Raw genomic sequence first — 19,399 nt, 5'->3', positions numbered from 1 at the left:
ATTAAGATATTAGACCCCGGTAGATAACATTTAACATTAACATTTCTTAAATTTTCGGAAGGATCTCTACGTTTTGGTTTCGGCTCCAAGCACTCGGCACACGGTACCTAAGGTGATAAATATATTTCACAAGAGTTGTTACAGCGGTATGTCGCGTATTCTCTTCAAATCCAGAATCCTCAAAGATAACTAGGTAATTAATCACCGTGACGTTTACTTTTTTAGCCACAACGCCCTCTCTCGGCAGTAAATCAACACGCCGTATCTAATAACTCAAGATAACATTTTTTTTAAACCAACCTGGATAGCGACTTTAGCAAAGTTTCGTTTTATTTTAAGAAGTTTCTTTGTTTTTAAGAAATGGAATTGTGTAATTTTTGTGATTTTTTCCTTTTTTCAGGTCAGTGTGGTAGGTGGGAGTGAAAAAGAAAGAGTAAGTAAGTACCTAAGCAAGAAATTTCTTTAGAATTTTGATTTCGGGATATTTTTCTAAAATAGCTGATGCAGGCAGATGACATAAGTCATTTTCTTTTGGTCGATCACTGGTAAAGTGTTTGTTCAATGTATAATGAAGCCTTGTGAACGTCAGATACCGCTCGATCGTGGTTTGGGGAACGTTAACTTCCAGGACACGTGGACAATAAAAATACATATACTCTGGCACAGCCATTTTGTCAGTAGAAAAAGGCGGCTAATTTAAAAACGTAGGCGCGAAGGTTACTGACAAGATGGGTGTGTTTGAGTAGGTACCTCGGTACCTCTATATCTAATATGTCTGCATCTAATATTTTTTGGAGCAACGCTACACATTGTAAGTGTCGTTCACTGAAAGCTTTTGTCGGAAAAATACAATATGGCCATATTTTCTCAAATATTCGTGTTGCATTCAGCAGAGCTTTTTTTATATTACAGGTATTCTGTGGAGAAATTATTTACCTTAGTCGAAAATACAATTAGCTTTTGGCATCCCTGTGTTAACATGAGTAGGGTGACTGCTATTAGATATTGGCCACTACATAGTAATTGGCCACTCCTAACAAATCAGAAAGAAACAAGCCAATTGAATTGTCACGTTATTGTTAAGAGTGGCCAATTACTATGTAGTGGCCAATAACTATAGCAGTCACCCTACTCATCTTTTGTAAACATAATTAGGGCGAGCGAAGCGAGCCCTATCACTATTCGACAAACTATGCATTCTTGTGGTACACTTTACGGAAAAACTACTGCACTGTTAGGTTTGAGATTTAACATAGTAATTTAAATTCATGTCTAGATGTGTTATCAAACATAAAAATATCATTTTATAAGCCTAAAAAAATAAAATAAAGTAATAACACTTTGTATTACAACTAGTGCCATCTGTTGGCAAAATAATGAATTAACATTGGTGCTAATGTTAATTATTTATTTCTCTAACAGATGGCGTTAGTAGTAAATAAATAAATATTAAACATTCTCATACAAATTGACTAAGCCCCACAGTAAGCTCAAGAAGGCTTGTGTTGTGGGTACTCAGACAACGATACCTATGTGGTGTTTTCAATTTCAATAATGTCGATGGCGCTTACGCCATTAACATCGATGAAATACAAAAGTGGGTTAAAATCGCTTCGCTTGGTTTGATTCCCAATTTAGCAATTAAGTTTCTGTGAATACCTACTAGAACAATCAATCTTGCTGTATATTCACTGCAGAGGTCAATTTACTCGTATGTTTTGTGACACTGATGAACTGATCAGTCATGTTGTATTAGCAAACTTAAATCGGGTATTTTCAGTTCGAGAAACAGTTTTGGCGCCATTCATTTATTACGTAAGACGATTTTGGGGTGGAGGGGGATCGAACAATATCTTATTTTTTCTTATAAGGGGGTGGGAGGGGGTTTTTATAGTTCTTACGTAAGATCACAAAGATGCGATTTTTTTTTAATTTCTATGAAGTTATAACGTTTTCAAATAATAATAATACTTCCACACTATGCTATCAAACACGGTGCAGAGTTAGCGTAAATGAGCTCAAGTACCTTTGTACAGGTACAAATAAACATTCATAAAAATATATTTTTGTAAAATAAACACTAAATCAAACCAAACGTGTACTCATTTTTTGGTCAGGGGTGAGAGGGGGAGGTGGTCATCCTATTCTTATTATTTCTTACATAGGGGAGGGAGGGGGTAAAAACTGGCAAAAATTGTCTTACATAATTAATGAATGGCGCCTTTAGTGTTACTATTGCTTGGAACTGCTAAAATTATAAATAACAGATAAGCATATTAATACAAAGTTAGTCGTTAAGTCGTTAGTTAAGTCGTGTATCGTATCGGCCCTAAGTCACTGAACATAGTTATAGTTCAGTGACTTAGGGCCGATACACGACTGCAACTTGTATGGAAACTGCACGCCGACTGCACGCCAATTGCAACGTCGGCGTGCAGTTCAACAAAATGACCCAGAACCCTGGCAGTTCCTAATGGAACTCAGGTTTGGTGCAACAAAGGCACATTATATTTTAGTCATCCGACTCATCTTGATGAGCACTTAGGAGAGTAGTACCCAAGATAGAGCTGATGCTGAAACCTGACAGTACCTAGTGGAGCTCGGGTTTGGTGCAACATATATAGACACACGCTGTTTTGGATATCCGACTCGTCATGTGATCACTGGGTATACCAGTACCCAAGATAGCTGATGCTGAATCCTGACAGTACCTAGTGGAGCTCGGGTTTTATACAACATAGGCACACGCTGTTTTGGTCATGCAACTTGTTGATGAGTACTCTTAAGAAAGTAGTACCCAAGATAGAGCTGATGCTGAACCTTGGCTGTACTTAGTGGAGCTCGGGTTTTATACAACATAGGCATACGTTGTTTTGGTCATGCAACTTGTTTTGATGAGTACTCTTAGGAAAGTAGTACCCAAGATAGAGCTGATGCTGAACCTTGGCTGTACCTAGTGGAGCTCGGGTTTTATACAACATAGGCACACGCTGTTTTGGTCATGCAACTCGTTTTGATGAGTACTCTTAGGAAAGTAGTACTTGGGTACTACTTGGGTGCTCTATCTTGGGATAGAGCTGATGCTGAACCTTGGCTGTACCTAGTGGAACTCAGGTTTGGTGCAACACAGGCACACGCTGTTTTAGCCAATCGACACGTCTTGATGAGCACTTGGAAGAGCAGTACAGAAGATAGAGCTAATGCTGAACCTTGGCTGTACCTAGTGGAACTCAGGTTTGATGCAACATAGACACACGCTGTTTTGGACATCCGACTCATCATGATGAGTACTTGGGATAGCAGTACCCAAGATAGAGCTGATGCTGAACCCAGGCTGTACCTAGTGGAACTCAGGTTTGGTGCAACATAGGCACACGCTGTTTTGGTGATCTGACACGTCTTAATGAACACTTAATAGAAGAGCAGTACCCAAGATAGAGCTGATGCTGAACCCTGGCTGTACCTAGTGGAACTGTGTTTATGTGCGGAGCAGCGTGATTACCGCCAGTAGGTGTCCAGACGGGATAGTTTTTCGGTCAATTTTGTGGTGTGGACGCAAAAATAAATTCAAGGACATTGGCTGGCTGACCCAACATTATGTAGGAAAGCCAGTTGGCTTCTTTACAAAAAGTAAGTACTGGGCGACCGTGTAGGATGTAATAAGCGCTTAAGAAATTGTATAATTACGTGTGGATGATTTTGTCGTCTGCACACATTTTTAATGGACAAAGTAAAAGCTGTAACAGACAGGCGTACCGGACAGCAACCGGGGCCCGGTTAGTATATTTCTTTCTTGTTCTCACTTATAGCTGCGTCCTTAACGGACTTATTACGTAGGTACCCACTCGATCGAACATGAAACAAGCCTTGGATTGGATCAAATTCGCGGTCCGGTACGTTTAGGTAACTCCGCGAGCCCTTACAAAGCTCTGCTTTTTGCTAGTTATAATCCCAAAAAAAAATATTTTTTCATATCGTTTTTACTTATGTAAATATTCAGTGATGAGGTTAGTTAGGTTACCCAAGTTTTAGGACTGTAAACAAAATCATAATAGCCTTTAAAAAAAACACAACAAATGGAAACTAGACTAGAAATAGAAACTTAAACAAACTTTCTACAGAAATTGATGCATCTAAAAACTGACCCACTTCAAAATATTCTTCAACTTGGCATTACCAGCGCTTCAGAAATAGTTTAGAATATCCGATTTTACCAAATGTAAATCCATATTTACCGGTACCTTCGATTCATATTTCGGGCAAATTGTCATCGCACACAAAATTTACAAATATATTCCTGGGAAACGTGTTCGATGGAATATTTTTACAAATTCTGATGCCTAACATCCGTGAAGTAAGGTTAACATGTTTCGAGAAATGAAATTTAAATTTACTATCTACATGTACTACGTACATATACGGCGATCAGCGACCATGCAACTTATAAATTCCATTGTTCTATTTAAAGGAATATTATAGCATCTATTCTACATTTATGTTGACTTTTATTTTATTAATAACTACCTAAAGGTTCAATTATTAAAAATACTAATTATTGATAATTATAATATATTGGCAAGGTGCGAAGTCGGTGGAGGGGGAAGTGGCGCTGATCGTCACAAACACAGGTAATCTTATGGAATGTCCGCCATTAGTAGTAGCGGCAGCCGCTTGAACTAATTTTACTTTTTTACTTTTTTTATTTTTTTTAGATTTAACGTAGAAAGTCTGCAAAATGAGGGCAGCACCAGTCATGCACCTAGCGAATTCTGATATAAGTAACTAAGACAATACCTACAAAGTGATCAATCCTCATCAAGGATTGCGAGATTTACTGGCTGTCGCGTGTCCGTTGCCGGTTGAGTTGACGCGGACAGCTGACGGCCGCTCGGCGCGTGAGCAATGGATGGCTCGCTGCGCTGCTGATACATGACTCGTACTTGGACTAGTGACTTCTGATTCAGTTATATTGGCTATGTGCAGATTTCATGGTGATCTGTTGGGATAACTAAAATCAACAAAGAGGATAAACGCGCAAAGCAAAGTACCCATTATTCGTTCCGCAGTTATTAAAACACAAACAGCATAGGATGTAATTTAGTAAAAAAAAAAGAACGGGTTGCACTCAGGGAGTGCCGGCAGAAGTGAAAACTCAATCACTATTGCAAAACGTCTGCAGCACTATATGTATAATTGAGGTTAACGCCATCCAGCGTTATTTCGTCGCATTACTTGAAACCCCTAAGCACATCACTGTTAGTACTCGAGTTATATTAATACCAGTTAGAATGAAACTCATTAGATGGCATTTAAATCAATGAAGAAAAACTCAATGACATTGAAGTAACAGTTTTTCGATCAGGTCACGTGTCCGTCTTACGTCTTACGGTCACGTGACACCTCTCGCAAGTTTAACATTTTTTCCCCATCATAAAAAGTGCACAGCGCCGCTAAAGAAGTTTTCACTTCAAAAACACGAGAACTTCAAATCCAAATAAATACACAAATATTATAACTGATCTTATGTTATTTCAGTTAATTTGCCACAAATACATTTGACAAAATCCATCGCATACATTTGGATTATAAGGGGTGACAAAAATAGACTTACCTTTCCCTTTTTTTAGACTACTTTTAGCCTACCTTATAACTTTATTTAATTTAGCAAAACCTTGTCCATAACAAAATCATTCAGTAGGTATACTCAAACGGATGCAAAACAGCATTCCTCAACAATGCCTAATTCCACTCGACCATAATAATAGTAATTATAGACATTATGAGCATAAGCATAATCATCAGTTAGATTATAGAGCCACGCATAATTGACGGCTTGGGTTAGGACGATCGAACCTAAATTTTAACGGCAGGTTTATATGGCTTATGCTTATTAGGCAAAAACAAGGTAGAATGTAATTTGAAGAATGGGAATGAATAATTTTGTGCTTTCTTTTGAGTTATTATTGTTTTCGGTTACCGCCATAGAAATAAAATGAAATAAACTAAATATGTAAATGTAAACGGATTATATCGCATTTAATTAATTACTTAGGTAATTTAAAATACATCCCGACGTTTGGAACCCTTTACAGCGTTGGTCAACGGGAGTCTCCCATAAGTAGAATTAGAGTTTTCTTTCTGAATCTCGAAATTCAAAATTCAAATTCACGAACTCTCAGCCGTCATTTTCTCTGCCGCGCTATCTGCGGTGATCCTAACCTTTTTATCGAAGGTCACGTTTTACTGGTGCTTTAGAGGATTGGACTCGAGCGAGCTCGGAAACAGGTGACAGTCCATTTCCAACCCATTTTACTGTGGAAATTGACAGTAACACCGACGCGTTCAGTACCAGTAGTGCAGCTGCGGTCAGAAATGGAATGTTACCCGAATGTGCATGCCGCGTAGGGTTGTGATTGGCGACCGTTAACACATCGGATTGGATGATAATTTGCCGATGGCTTTACGCGTGAATGTTACCAGCATTTTGTATGTTGAAACGCATTTAGATCATGAGTCATATAATTGAGTGCTGAAAACTTTTCGAGCTTTGACATAAATAATAACTTAAAATACCTAGTACATGTTTCCGTTTAGCTTTTTCTATAAAATGGTGGATTATGCGTCTGCTGGTATTTTTTATCTGTATAGGTTGTATTTTGTACATAATTGATGTACCTACTTATTTATTTGTCACTTCACCATTAAAAATTCGGTAAATGGATTATTGAAGATAAGTACCTAGTTACCTGATATATAATTTTGACAAAACAATTTAGGTGGAAATGACTTAACGATTTTTTTTCCACCTTTTTGAGCAACTACCGTTCTTTAATCCAAATGAAGCTCTAGCTCTCGTGCACAAAGTTGAATGATATACCTACAGATAATAATTAGACATTAAAACACTCGTGTGATGTTTTACGAAACTCGCTTTTAGCTCGTGTCATAAACCCACACTCGTATTTTAATGCCTTTTATTATGTAGCAGTCACATAAACTTCTATTAGTTCAAGAAGCTTTCACATTTGTTATTTATAATTCGAGCTGATACATTTTTGCCACTGTCCAAACTGGGGTACGTTTATTTTCAAATGTAATGAAAATACGTGTCATAATTCACCAACGTAGTATTAAAGTGCATAGTAAAATTGTGTTGCACAATAGTTTTGGATTGCTCGCGGCCGGGAAACTACAAAGTTGTGACCTGCTTTGCTTATTTGCTTTACAAATAAAGTACCTACTAGTTTTCGGTTTTGATCAAACTTTTAAGTTTCTATGTTTCGAAAATAAATTTCATTATTATAAACTAAACTACCTGAACACATGAATGTCGTAAAGAGGCTATATTATAAAAAGCGGCCAAGTGCGAGTCGGACTCGCCCATGAAGGGTTCCGTATTTAGGCGATTTATGACGTATAGAAAAAAAACTACTTACTAGATCTCGTTCAAACCAATTTTCGGTGGAAGTTTACATGGTAATGTACATCATATATTTTTTTTAGTTTTATCATTCTCTTATTTTAGAAGTTACAGGGGGGGGGGGACACACATTTTACCACTTTGGAAGTGTCTCTCGCGCAAACTATTCAGTTTAGAAAAAAATGATATTAGAAACCTCAATATCATTTTTGAAGACCTATCCATAGATACCCCACACGTATGGGTTTGATGAAAAAAAATTTTTTGAGTTTCAGTTCGAAGTATGGGGAACCCCAAAAATGTATTGTTTTTTTTTCTATTTTTGTGTGAAAATCTTAATGCGGTTCACAGAATACATCTACTTACCAAGTTTCAACAGTATAGTTCTTATAGTTTCGGAGAAAAGTGGCTGTGACATACGGACGGACAGACAGACGGACAGACGGACAGACGGACAGACAGACAGACATGACGAATCTATAAGGGTTCCGTTTTTGCCATTTGGCTACGGAACCCTAAAAATGTAGGTATAATAGTTAGAAACTATTATTTAAAATATGAATAAAAAATCAAAATTGTAACAAAAGGTTGTCTGGAAGAGATCGCTTTTTAGCGATAAGACCGCCTGTTGTTTACCTCTGTTTGTATTTCTGTTTTATTTGTATTGTCTTCTTTTATTGAGGTGTGCAATAAAGAGTATTTGTATTGTATTGTATTGCTTTTTAAAGTAGGTACAGTCTCCATCGAATATATTGAAGCGACCAAGGTGCTCACAAATATCTGAACACGCCTCTGTCGTCAAGGCGCTAGAGTGCGAGTTAACTATTTTTCAACACCTCAGCCGCTCCGATATATTTGATGGCGACTGGAGCTACTGGACTAGGAGCTGTGGTTTATATTTCAAGGTGTATTTTTTGCTTTGTTAATGAGTTCAGCTAGGGCTGTGCCTTTGTGGCCAGTTAACAATGGTGTTGAGGCAGGATATTGCGGGCCGTGGCTTGACGGACGGATGCGAGGATTTATTATTACAGTCCATTCAATAGGCATGGGTGCGACTTAATAAATTTATTATACATAGTGGAAATTTTCTAAGATTACATAATTGACAGTTATGAATCGAACCATAAATATATGAAGCTAAGACCTAACGTTTAATTTATAGCTTAACGTCATATATACATATAAGGGTCAATTTATACCTAATAAAAATATGATAATATAAATATACGGCCACAATTTAAGCTTGTTACGAGCCAACCGTCTAGTATAAGTGGTCAGTTTACTTACAACCGCTTGCAACACATGTGCGTTGCTCAATAAAAAAAAACAGTTCTTCGGAATAACCATTTACTAACTTCAGGGACAACTTCAGGTAATTTTATAAGTTTTAAAGCCTTTATTTATTTAGACATTTTATCTATGAATATAATTATCCAAGCACAATGTCTAGATTAAGAATGTGACTATGAATAGAGAGGGGTATTCAAATGATTATTTAACATATTTTGTAGGTTGTCAGTTGTATTATAGCAAAAGTATATGATATACCTAATATGGTGAATTCTTAAACTATAATACCTAATTATATTTACCTACCTACTCGAGCAGAATTAGGAATAACATCTGTTTACACGATTGAACCGAGCCCACTCTACCGTAAACTTACAAGTAGCACCCTAGTTCTCCGAACATCCATTACAAAATCAAGAAAGTGTCGCCCCAACAAATAGATCATACAAAACGAGACGTGAAATACACCTACAAGTTACTTATCTGAAAGATAATTTAACGCACAACAGCCTGTCTTATCCATCATGTCGGCCATTAGTTTTTACTCTTTAATTTATTTCGAGAGCGATCTAAAAACAGATTACGGTTTCTTCTAGTTTTTTATTTGGGCAAAGGGTTTTGCATTATTTTGGTGCTTAAATAATGTGTTTAGTTTTAATAATTTAATAAGCATTTTAAAGTGAAGATCGTCAGTTTTTTTGAGGATGAGATCTTTATCTGTTCTCGTAGGTAGTTTTTAAATAGACTTTAGTTAAGTTTTTAAAACTTATTTGTTTATAAAGTGTTGATAACGATCATATCAGATCGTTTATATTAAATATATCCTTATATTTTAAATCAGTCTTGTAAGATTTACTCATATCTAGTGTTTTTTTTTTAATTTACTTTTTAATAATAGGTATTGGACTTAATCATTGTTTACCTATTTGATGTCAACAAAAAGCCAGTTAGAAATAAAATAAAAATATGAATAATTATAGCTACTTATCGATATTTTCCACATAGGGTGGCTGCTACAGTTATGGCCACTCTTAACAATAAGACTTTTATTGGCTTGTTTCTGATTTGTTAAGAGTGGCCAATTACTATGAAGTGGCCAATAACTAATAGCAGTCACCATACGTAAAAATAAACACTTTCAAACCATAAATAAAACATCTCACAAAGCAATCATTTTCTTTTGATCTAAATTAATCTTTTTTCCGTATAGCGCGGTGCCACGCTAAATCACAGCATTCATAACAAGTCACACGAGAAGTAGTGTTAAATTATATTGCGCTGGATTTACGAGCGGCGGCAGGGTTAACTGACGCCGGTGTCTCATACTTGCCGTTCGATAAATAACCGCTTGCCAACACGGAACTATCATTAGATTCCTATTTTGTAGACTGGATTACGAGTATTAGAGCTAATAAAAATCTTGAAATATAACGTGGCAAAATAACAATTTTAGTCGATAAATGCATTTAGTAATTTAAAAAAAACTATTTAAAACATGTCTCAAGAAGACTAGTTATAAGTAAAGTTAATCTTTAATGTGATCAGTATTTTAAGCAACTTATAAATTACACTACCTATATGTAATAATTTTACACCACTTAAAGTATTGTTTATTTGTTTCAGGTACGTAGCGATTTTTGTATTTTTTAACGTGATGGATGGCCGTTAAAATTTTATAAGTAACCACAATTTTACCCAAGGTTTCTCCCATTATTAGGAATTAGATATGGCTGTTTGGTAAAGAATAATCACCGTTTTTATAATCCAGGTAATGTATGGCTTGGTCTGTAATATTGGACATATTTGTGGTTTTATTAATAGTAAATTTTTTGCGTTACATAAAACTGGAGAATTGAAATCTTCTCTTTTGGACGAAACGAATTACAGACTAATATGCCTTTTTTACCGAAAGCTTAAAAGCTTGTTATGTTACAACGAAACATTTTCATTTAACTATAACGTTATTATGTTACTTTCATTTTAGATTAAATGTCAGATTAAACATTCCACATAGGACCTTCAATACTCGTAAGTTTACAAACGAAACAAAAATATGATTCGCGTCCAAAGCGAATACACAATGAGAGACAAAATTGCACTTTCCTTTTGTCGGCTAAGGAATAAAAACATGCAACACCGGTTTAATATTTCTTGAGTTGCAACTTTTGGCGCAGATAAGCGTTGCTTGACCTAAATGCGCAAGCTGAACTTACAAATACATGTTTAAATTAGTTGCTCTGTTAGCTTTTACAGTAGACCTTCCGAGTCCGTCATTTGTTTATTTTTTTAATTCGACACAACATAAAAACATTATATAACTTACCAACCGCACATAAAATTTTGAATCATTTGAGAAATGCGAAATGTGGAGGAGAACAACCGGACATACAAAAGCAACAGTTTTAATTGTAAAAAATAATTTCCAACACAAGTTTTCACGGTAAACCGCGTGCCTTGTGACCTTAAGGCCAATTCTAACTTACTCTCGTACATCAAAATTATATCTAAATGATCTGATGTCAAAATGAATCCACGTGGTGTCTCGCTCACGCATGTACTAATAATGCACGTAAGGCCCAAGATACACTTGTAAGGTTTTTACTTACGTAAGTAGGACACAGCCATACTACAGAATGAGAGATAAATATCGTTATCTCATTCTAACAAATAGCTTTGTCCCTACTTACGTAAGTAAAACTTGCAAGTGTATCTCAGGCCTAATGATAACTAAACTAAAACTAAATGTCATCATTTAGATATAATTTTGATGTCAAATTGTACGTTCGAATTGGCCTCCTTGTAAACCTGGTAAATGTGCTTAGACCTCAGGTAACTAATTGCCGCGTCGACTACCTAATTACTGTCGCGTAGCTCCCATAATTCCCGTGGCTTACCCACCGAGCCGTTACCTCATCGCCATGGCCGCTATTTTTAACTATTCATTTCCAAATATCTGGGAAACCGAGCTTTGCTCGGAAAACATATAAAGACTCAAAAATGCGCGTTTTCCCAGAGATAAGACCTAGCTAGATCGATTTATCGCTCCCGAAAACCCCCATATAGCAAATTTCCGAGATCCACGAAATATACATATATAAATATACATATAAATGAATAAATAAACAAGAATTGCTCGTTTAAAGGTATTAGATTTGCCGATTGGAAGCTTCTCGTTGTCTTTGTTTTTGTATTACTCTATGTTTGTTTTTTATCTTTTAATTTATAATATTTAAAGTCTTGTAAACTATAAAACCAAAGGATAGGTACTTTTTACTAAGCTTCCCCATTTGTTTCGTTTAATCCGTATCTCAAAGTACTGTATTACAACGATACATCGATTTAAATTAAATCAACCTAGTTATAGCTAATATATGTAACATTTGATTTGTAAGGCCATCTTTCACTAATTATTAGACTTTGACAGGTATTTGGTAAAAGAACAATGTGTTTTTTTTTTCAAGACAGGCAATTTTGGGAGTCGCAGGCAATGTTAAGCCGGCTTACGGTAGTTATAAAGCCCTTTATAAATAAGATTTTGTTGTAAAATATTAGCCTCGCGGGCGACGCAACGAAAAATGGTGGATAAGAAGTAAAATAATGCGTATATTTTTAGATAACACGTTCGCAGTTCTCACGCGCGACAGCTTATCTCAAGAATTTGCACATTTTTACGCCCTTAAAGGGACATCCATTGTCTCTGGAAAAAAGCCAAAAACTAAACTCCGAAATTGGAAGTGTTAACTTTTTGTCCGACATCAGCACTGGAGCTAGAGTTATTTTTGGAACTGATGGTAACCAGTGAAGGTTCCGTTACGATCTAGAATGTTGATGATAATGTTTTTTACTAAACAGCCAGTATAATAAATATTTATTTTGCTCGACTTGGCAGGAACACTGATGTAACCCCAGATTTACAAATTTTAGTGAGAAAAATGCAGGTGCTATTAGATAGATATTTGGTAAGCCAGAGGAGATACTAAGTATTTTAAGGCTAAGGTTTTGTCAATTACCCCTGAAAACATGCCCCGTGGCTAAAAATCTTATCGTATATCAGATAGGCTGAGTGGCATCCATTTTGGTGTTGTGTAGCTTATAAGAAAAAATAAGAGGTAATTATCATATATTGAAATAAAGAGTCTAAATTAATTAATTAGGTTTAATTCAACATACTCGTTTTTACAGTTAGGTTACAATGACAGTCGGCGTAGTCTAGGTATGTCACAGAGCGATAGGACGTTTCGTTCCTCACACTCTCCTTCACTTATTTTTGAAAAAACTTAAACTAACATAACTCTTCTAGTTCATCAGCACAACTTAACATCTGATTAATGTGGCGCTTCCACTTTAACCCTTCTACATCTACCACGTAGGTGGTTCCTGGTATTGACTCTTCTATAACTAATCCTTGAACCCATGGCCTGCTGTCCTTTCTGTAGTCTCTTACCATATTATAGTTTCTTATTTCACACCAAAGGAATTACTTATATGTCTATTTCTACAGATTATTATGATGAGTTATCGTCTTTTAGCTCGCTCAAGGTTAATCTATCGTAGATAATATACTCTGCACTGGAAACTATAATATCAAAGGCGATCTGATCAGGAGATTCGTCTAAAGACTCTAAAGTGAAAGAAAAATACAGACGCAAACTTGTGCTCATTAGAAATGATTAGACAATATACAAGTTTTGGCATTTCTGCGATCCTATCATAGTTCCCCTAACAAGAAAGAAAGTTCTTTGTCACAATATTAGACGGGACAAAGGTGCGAATCGCGAGATCGCGAACGTGCCCTATCGCAGGAAACTCTGTATCGGCTATGGAAGTTACAGGTACATTCGATACTAGATAGATATAAAGTAACGAATATAATATTTATGTAACAGATGTAAGGATGATGATAGAATGATATTTTGTAGGTAAGTACATAAAATAAGAAAAATTACAACTTGATAAATTATGTGAATCGAATTAAATTTTAAATACTTACCTCTAGGTTTATCCTCTACAGTAACAACAATAATTGTATAAGATGTTCAAACTATTGAGTTTTTGTATATTATAAGGTCAAGGTCATAATTATAAAAAACATTGCAAAAGTTACAAAATTAACTAAACATGAACACCCTACCTTATAAATGTACCTACATCCAGATAAAAAGATCATTCTTGCATTTTGTCTCGTGTTGCTCATCATTTTGAGTTGGACTGTACATAAAATAAATATCCATGGTGATCACAAGGTAAATAGTGAATAAATTACTTAAACAAATAGTATTATTGTGTCACTCTTATTAAATTTGTTCAAAGAGGTATTTACAATTTTCTATTATCATGTTTATGTTTATCTGTTCTCGCTATGCCTAATTTAATGGCTCCTCTACACGATGGGCCAGCGCCGGCCACTCCAAGGGACGGAGCCATGCGGTAGAATGAGATAGCAATATCACTTGCTCCCTCTAACGCATAAATGCGTCCCTTGGAGTGGCCGGCGCTGGCCCATCGTGTAGAGGAGCCATAAGAATTGTATTAGAGTGACGAAGATTTTGATAACTTGTCCTTCAAACAACTTTGAATTAAAAGATCTCTATATCCATTCTTCGGTCTGTTTTAGCCTCCTTAAAGTTTCCGTCACACAGGCGCGTTTTTCGGGCGGGGCGTGAGCGTTTTAAAGGTAATAGCGGCGCGCCCCACTCACGCCCCGCCCGGAAAACGCGCCTGTGTGACGGAACCTTAAATTCAAACTCACCATTAACTCCAGAAGATGTAAAATGCTTTTAAACTAATTTTAAACCGATCCAATAATTCCAACAAATAGGTATTTTATTCAGCTTTACTAAGACACCCCCTAAGGAGCAGAAGTTGGAGTTTTCGGCAATAAATCAATGCGTCGCAATCACTGGTGGAAGTTACTAATCACAAATGAGGGACAACTTTTAAGGGGTACCTGACAGCAGGAACAAGGATAGAGTATGCCTTTGTTTCTATTAGAAATATTACTTTTAGTAATTTACAAGAATTGAATTACAAAATGGCTTTGATATAATTTCACTGAGTGTGTAAAAACTGAATGTAGGATGTCTGCTCATCGGCAGTGATTTGGAAGCCGTGTTTTATTATTAGGGCGTTTATTTTAAGTTTATCTATAAGGTTTATTCGGGTAATTCCGAAAATCGGGTAATTCCGAAAATCATTGTAAAATCACTCATATTCCGTTGTAGTAAGTGTCAGCTTTCGGAATTATCCGCCACTATTCGTTCATTCGGAAATATCCGAATACACCTTACAGTTTATGTATATAGTTTATATTATTATTTTTAAGCTTTTTTAATATTCCATGTTTATTTAATTGTTTGTCTGTCTAAAAATAGCGACTATGTCTAGGAATTGGTAAATATAGATGGCATATGATGGAATATTGATTAATTTTTGGAAATACCAATAGTTCGGAATTACTAAATGCACTTAACTCATTAAGAAGAACGAGGACGAGCGCTTCTACATACAAACGTACTCCTCATATTCATCACTGGATATAAATATTATAGAAAATATTTTTACACAGTTTGATGAATTTTAATCATAGCTAAGTTTATCTCTTCCCTATCCCTTCGTTTGATTTTTTTCGATACAGATACCAAGAATATTATCCAGAGAGAAATATGTAGACTAAGTTTGTAAAGGCGGTTTCGGAGCGCTCGGCTATTTTCATCTTAATATATAAGTCAATACGGCTAAAAAAATACGGCTAAGTGTGGCTGCAGGGTGTGTGTGGCTGGCCATCATATTAGGGTATTTACACATTGATTAGTGTTAATTACGAGTTCATACATTTGCCATTAAATTCTAAAAGTAGGTTAGTGGCCACGCCTTGAGGTGTACCTATGTAAAATAGCCACTAAGTAAAGAATGACTCACTCTAGACCGGGCCGGGCCCGGGCCGAGGCGTCCGACATGTAATTTACTGTGACCTTTGATCAGTGATCACGTGGTGTTTTCCATAGAAACGAAGCGCCCGGCCCCGGCCCGGTCGAGCGTGAGTCATCCTACATTCTAGCCCAGAGGTCGTAGGTCGTATAAAAATATTTGCCTGATATGTATTCTATTCTCAAAGGTGCAGACTACATTAGCGCAGATAAACAGACAAATCTCGCCGAGTACAATATCTTTTCTCTCAGCACTCAGACATTGATTGCCTCTCAGACGCCGTCTGCCATACATTGAGATAGTAACGTTACGGTGGTTCAAGTGACAAGCGGCCACACAGGCTAATTCGAATGTACACTGACTTTAGAATGTCATTTAAATAATATTATTTAGTTATGCGTCTTGTTCGCGCGAATATAATGTGCGGACACGTCCGAGCGAAATGCACATATTTGAATGATATCAGTTAGATGTCATTCTAATATAAACAGAAGACCAGCAACATGGTGGTCCAATGTCGAAAAAGAGATGAGGACAAAACCTGACCACACAGACAACCCAGGATAGATCGTCCTGGCGCAGACTTACGACTTACGAGGAGGCCCAACTCGAGCTGAACTGAGAAATGGGTTGGACAAAGAAGAGTTCTGATTCTGATTAGGAAAAGTCCGACTCGGACGACCTAACTCCTAGAGAAAAAAACAACGGGTTGCACTCAGGGAGTGCCGGCTGAAGTGAAAACTCAATTACTACTGCAAAATGTCTGCAGCACTATGTATGAGCGTTATTTGGTCGCATTACTTGAAACCCCTAAGCACATCACTGTTAGTACTCTAGTTATATTAATACCAGTTAGAGGGAAACTCACTAGATGGCATTTAAATCAATAAAGAAAAACTCAATGACATTGTTCGATCAGGTCACGTGTCAGTCTTACGTCTTACGAATCTTACCTCTTGCGAGTTTAACATTTTTTCCCCACCTCAAAAAGTACACAGCACCGCTAAAGAAGTTTTATCTACAATTTTTTTTTCTCGTTTAAAAATACTTTCTTCCACTTTGTCATAATCAGAACATGATACCGAATATGCCCTTAAACGCATCGCCACTATTTTTGTTGAACCTTGTAGAGAGGTAAAATCACGACAGTCAAACAAATTACTAGTCTCTTCTGATATGGACCGCAGGCAACGTCGTTGCTTTAAAAATACTAAGGCTCAGTAGAACAAGAGGCTTGCCGATCCGATGCGTAGAGCTCCTTGCAGCTTAGAGTGAAACTTTTATTAGTTAGCTACAGTATGTCAATCGCTTCTACTGTGAGATTCAAAAGTTTCTAATAAACCAACTATCTATTGTACCCAAGACACTCGCAAATTTCGAAAATAAATGTGGTGCGCGCACCGCGAGTATAAGGGCTCATTTAGACGGCGCGCGAACTCGTATACGATTTTAGTTACATTGCGGACCATTTCAGAGGTTACATCAATTCAGCCGACCGGTCAAGTGTATAATACGCATGCGAGTTCTCGCACCGTCTAAATGAGCCCTAAGAGCGTGCGCCACATTTGGCGTGTTCGCTGCGATATAGTTGCGCGTTCGCCTCGCTTTCAACTCGCTCGCAAATCGCCATTGTGCCAGCGCCCCCTATATTATGATAAATGCGCGGCCTACGTCATCACAAGCTGCGCCAAATTCTATTTAACATATTTTAAAATTTTACACTTAACTTTACTCTTTGCCAAAATAATTTTGTAAAAAAGCGGCCAAGTGCGAGTCGGACTCGCCCATGAAGGGTTCCGTATTTAGGGGATTTATGACGTATTAAAAAAAAAACTACTTATTAGATCTCGTTCCAACCAATTTTCGGTGGAAGTTTGCATGGTAATGTACATCATATATTTTTTTTAGTTTTATCATTCTCTTATTTTAGAAGTTACAGGGGGGGGGGACACACATTTTACCATTTTGGAAGTGTCTCTCGCGCAAACTATTCAGTTTAGAAAAAAATGATATTAGAAACCTCAATATCATTTTTGAAGACCTCTCCATAGGTACGCCACACGTATGGGTTTGATGAAAAAAAAAATTTGAGTTTCAGTTCTAAGTATGGGGAACCCCCAAAAGTTATTATTTTTTTTCTATTTTCGTGTGAAAATCTTAATGCGGTTCACAGAATACATCTACTTACCAAGTTTCAACAGTATAGTTCTTATAGTTTCGGAGAAATGTGGCTGTGACATACGGACGGACAGACAGACAGACAGACAGACGGACATGACGAATCTATAAGGGTTCCGTTTTTTGCCATTTGGCTACGGAACCCTAATAAAAACGATAAATACCATTCGATCTCTGGCCTCGTGGATCATTCTATAAAATAATGATCAACATACGGCGCAGTGAAGTTAAAAAAAAAACAACTTAAAGACTTATTTACGAGTACTACGTCCTACCTATTGGTAGGACGAAATAAAAAGCGGCCAAGTGCGAGTCGGACTCGCCCATGAAGGGTTCCGTATTTAGGCGATTTATGACGTATAAAAAAAAAACTACTTACTAGATCTCGTTCAAACCAATTTTCGGTGGAAGTTTACATGGTAATGTACATCATATATTTTTTTTAGTTTTATCATTCTCTTATTTTAGAAGTTACAGGGGGGGGGGACACACACATTTTACCACTTTGGAAGTGTCTCTCGCGCAAACTATTCAGTTTAGAATAAAATGATATTAGAAACCTCAATATCATTTTTGAAGACCTATCCATAGATACCCCACACGTATGGGTTTGATGAAAAAAAAATTTTGAGTTTCAGTTTTAAGTATGGGGAACACCCAAAAAATTTTTTTTCTATTTTTGTGTGAAAATCTTAATGCGGTTCACAGAATACATCTACTTACCAAGTTTCAACAGTATAGTTCTTATAGTTTCGGAGAAATGTGGCTGTGACATACGGACGGACAGACAGACAGACAGACAGACGGACATGACGAATCTATAAGGGTTCCGTTTTTTGCCATTTGGCTACGGAACCCTAATAAAAACGATAAATACCATTCGATCTCTGGCCTCGTGGATCATTCTATAAAATAATGATCAACATACGGCGCAGTGAAGTTAAAAAAAAACTTAATGACTTATTTACGAGTACTACGTCCTACCTATTGGTAGGACGAAATAAAAAGGGACCTAAAGATTTCATTCTCGCGACAATATTCGGAAATATGCAATAACTCCACGACAATATTTCCAGCCCGTGTGATCAAGCCAGGAACGAGATCGTGTATAAGACACTCTTCTCAGCAACACAGGCACGTATACAATAATCTCTGAAGCAGAAAGAATGGCGGGCGATTGTTGCAGTATTAAAATAAGTCGCCGCAAATTGCAGGCCGCCGACCACCGCCCATGATCTTCGAGGGTTCCGCGGTAGAATAAAATTAACATTTAATCTGCAATAAAGTGACTTACATACATAATCTTAGATTAGAGCCAGTTGGATTGAACGGTCTGTCATCGTAAAAATGTTCGGTAAAATTTATTGTATGGAAAAATTCATAGTATTCTGCGTAGCTACGTTAATGAGTCTGTCAATTGTGCGTGGTGCAACTCTAGATGAACCCAGATAAAAAACTTTGGAACTTAAAATAGAAGGCCTTTAGAAAGGCCTCGGATAAACTATAGGATAAATTTACTCATCATCTTCCTCGCGTTGTCCCGGCATTTTGCCACGGCTCATAGGAGCCTGGGGTCCGCTTGGC

The 19,399-nt window shown here is 36.8% G+C and overlaps 2 long non-coding RNA genes across 2 annotated transcripts in view; one reads left to right on the top strand and one right to left on the bottom strand.

Annotated features, from left to right (window-relative positions):
* The window catches only part of LOC134662851 (uncharacterized), a 29,343-nt gene extending 10,655 nt beyond the window's left edge, over positions 1 to 18,688 (bottom strand). The window contains exons 1-2 of the long non-coding RNA XR_010098084.1: positions 18,613 to 18,688; positions 17,884 to 17,987 (exon numbers count right to left, since the gene is read on the bottom strand). This is a non-coding gene — a long non-coding RNA (uncharacterized LOC134662851). The remainder of the gene's footprint in view (positions 1 to 17,883; positions 17,988 to 18,612) is intronic.
* LOC134662859 (uncharacterized) overlaps positions 1 to 19,399 on the top strand; it is a 320,585-nt gene that overhangs the window by 52,660 nt on the left and 248,526 nt on the right. The gene's annotated exons all lie outside the window — the stretch shown is intronic.

Source organism: Cydia amplana, chromosome 3 (assembly GCF_948474715.1).
Source record: "Cydia amplana chromosome 3, ilCydAmpl1.1, whole genome shotgun sequence".
NCBI classification, from domain to species: Eukaryota; Metazoa; Arthropoda; class Insecta; order Lepidoptera; family Tortricidae; genus Cydia; species Cydia amplana.
This window is presented reverse-complemented; position numbering and strand designations above follow the sequence as displayed.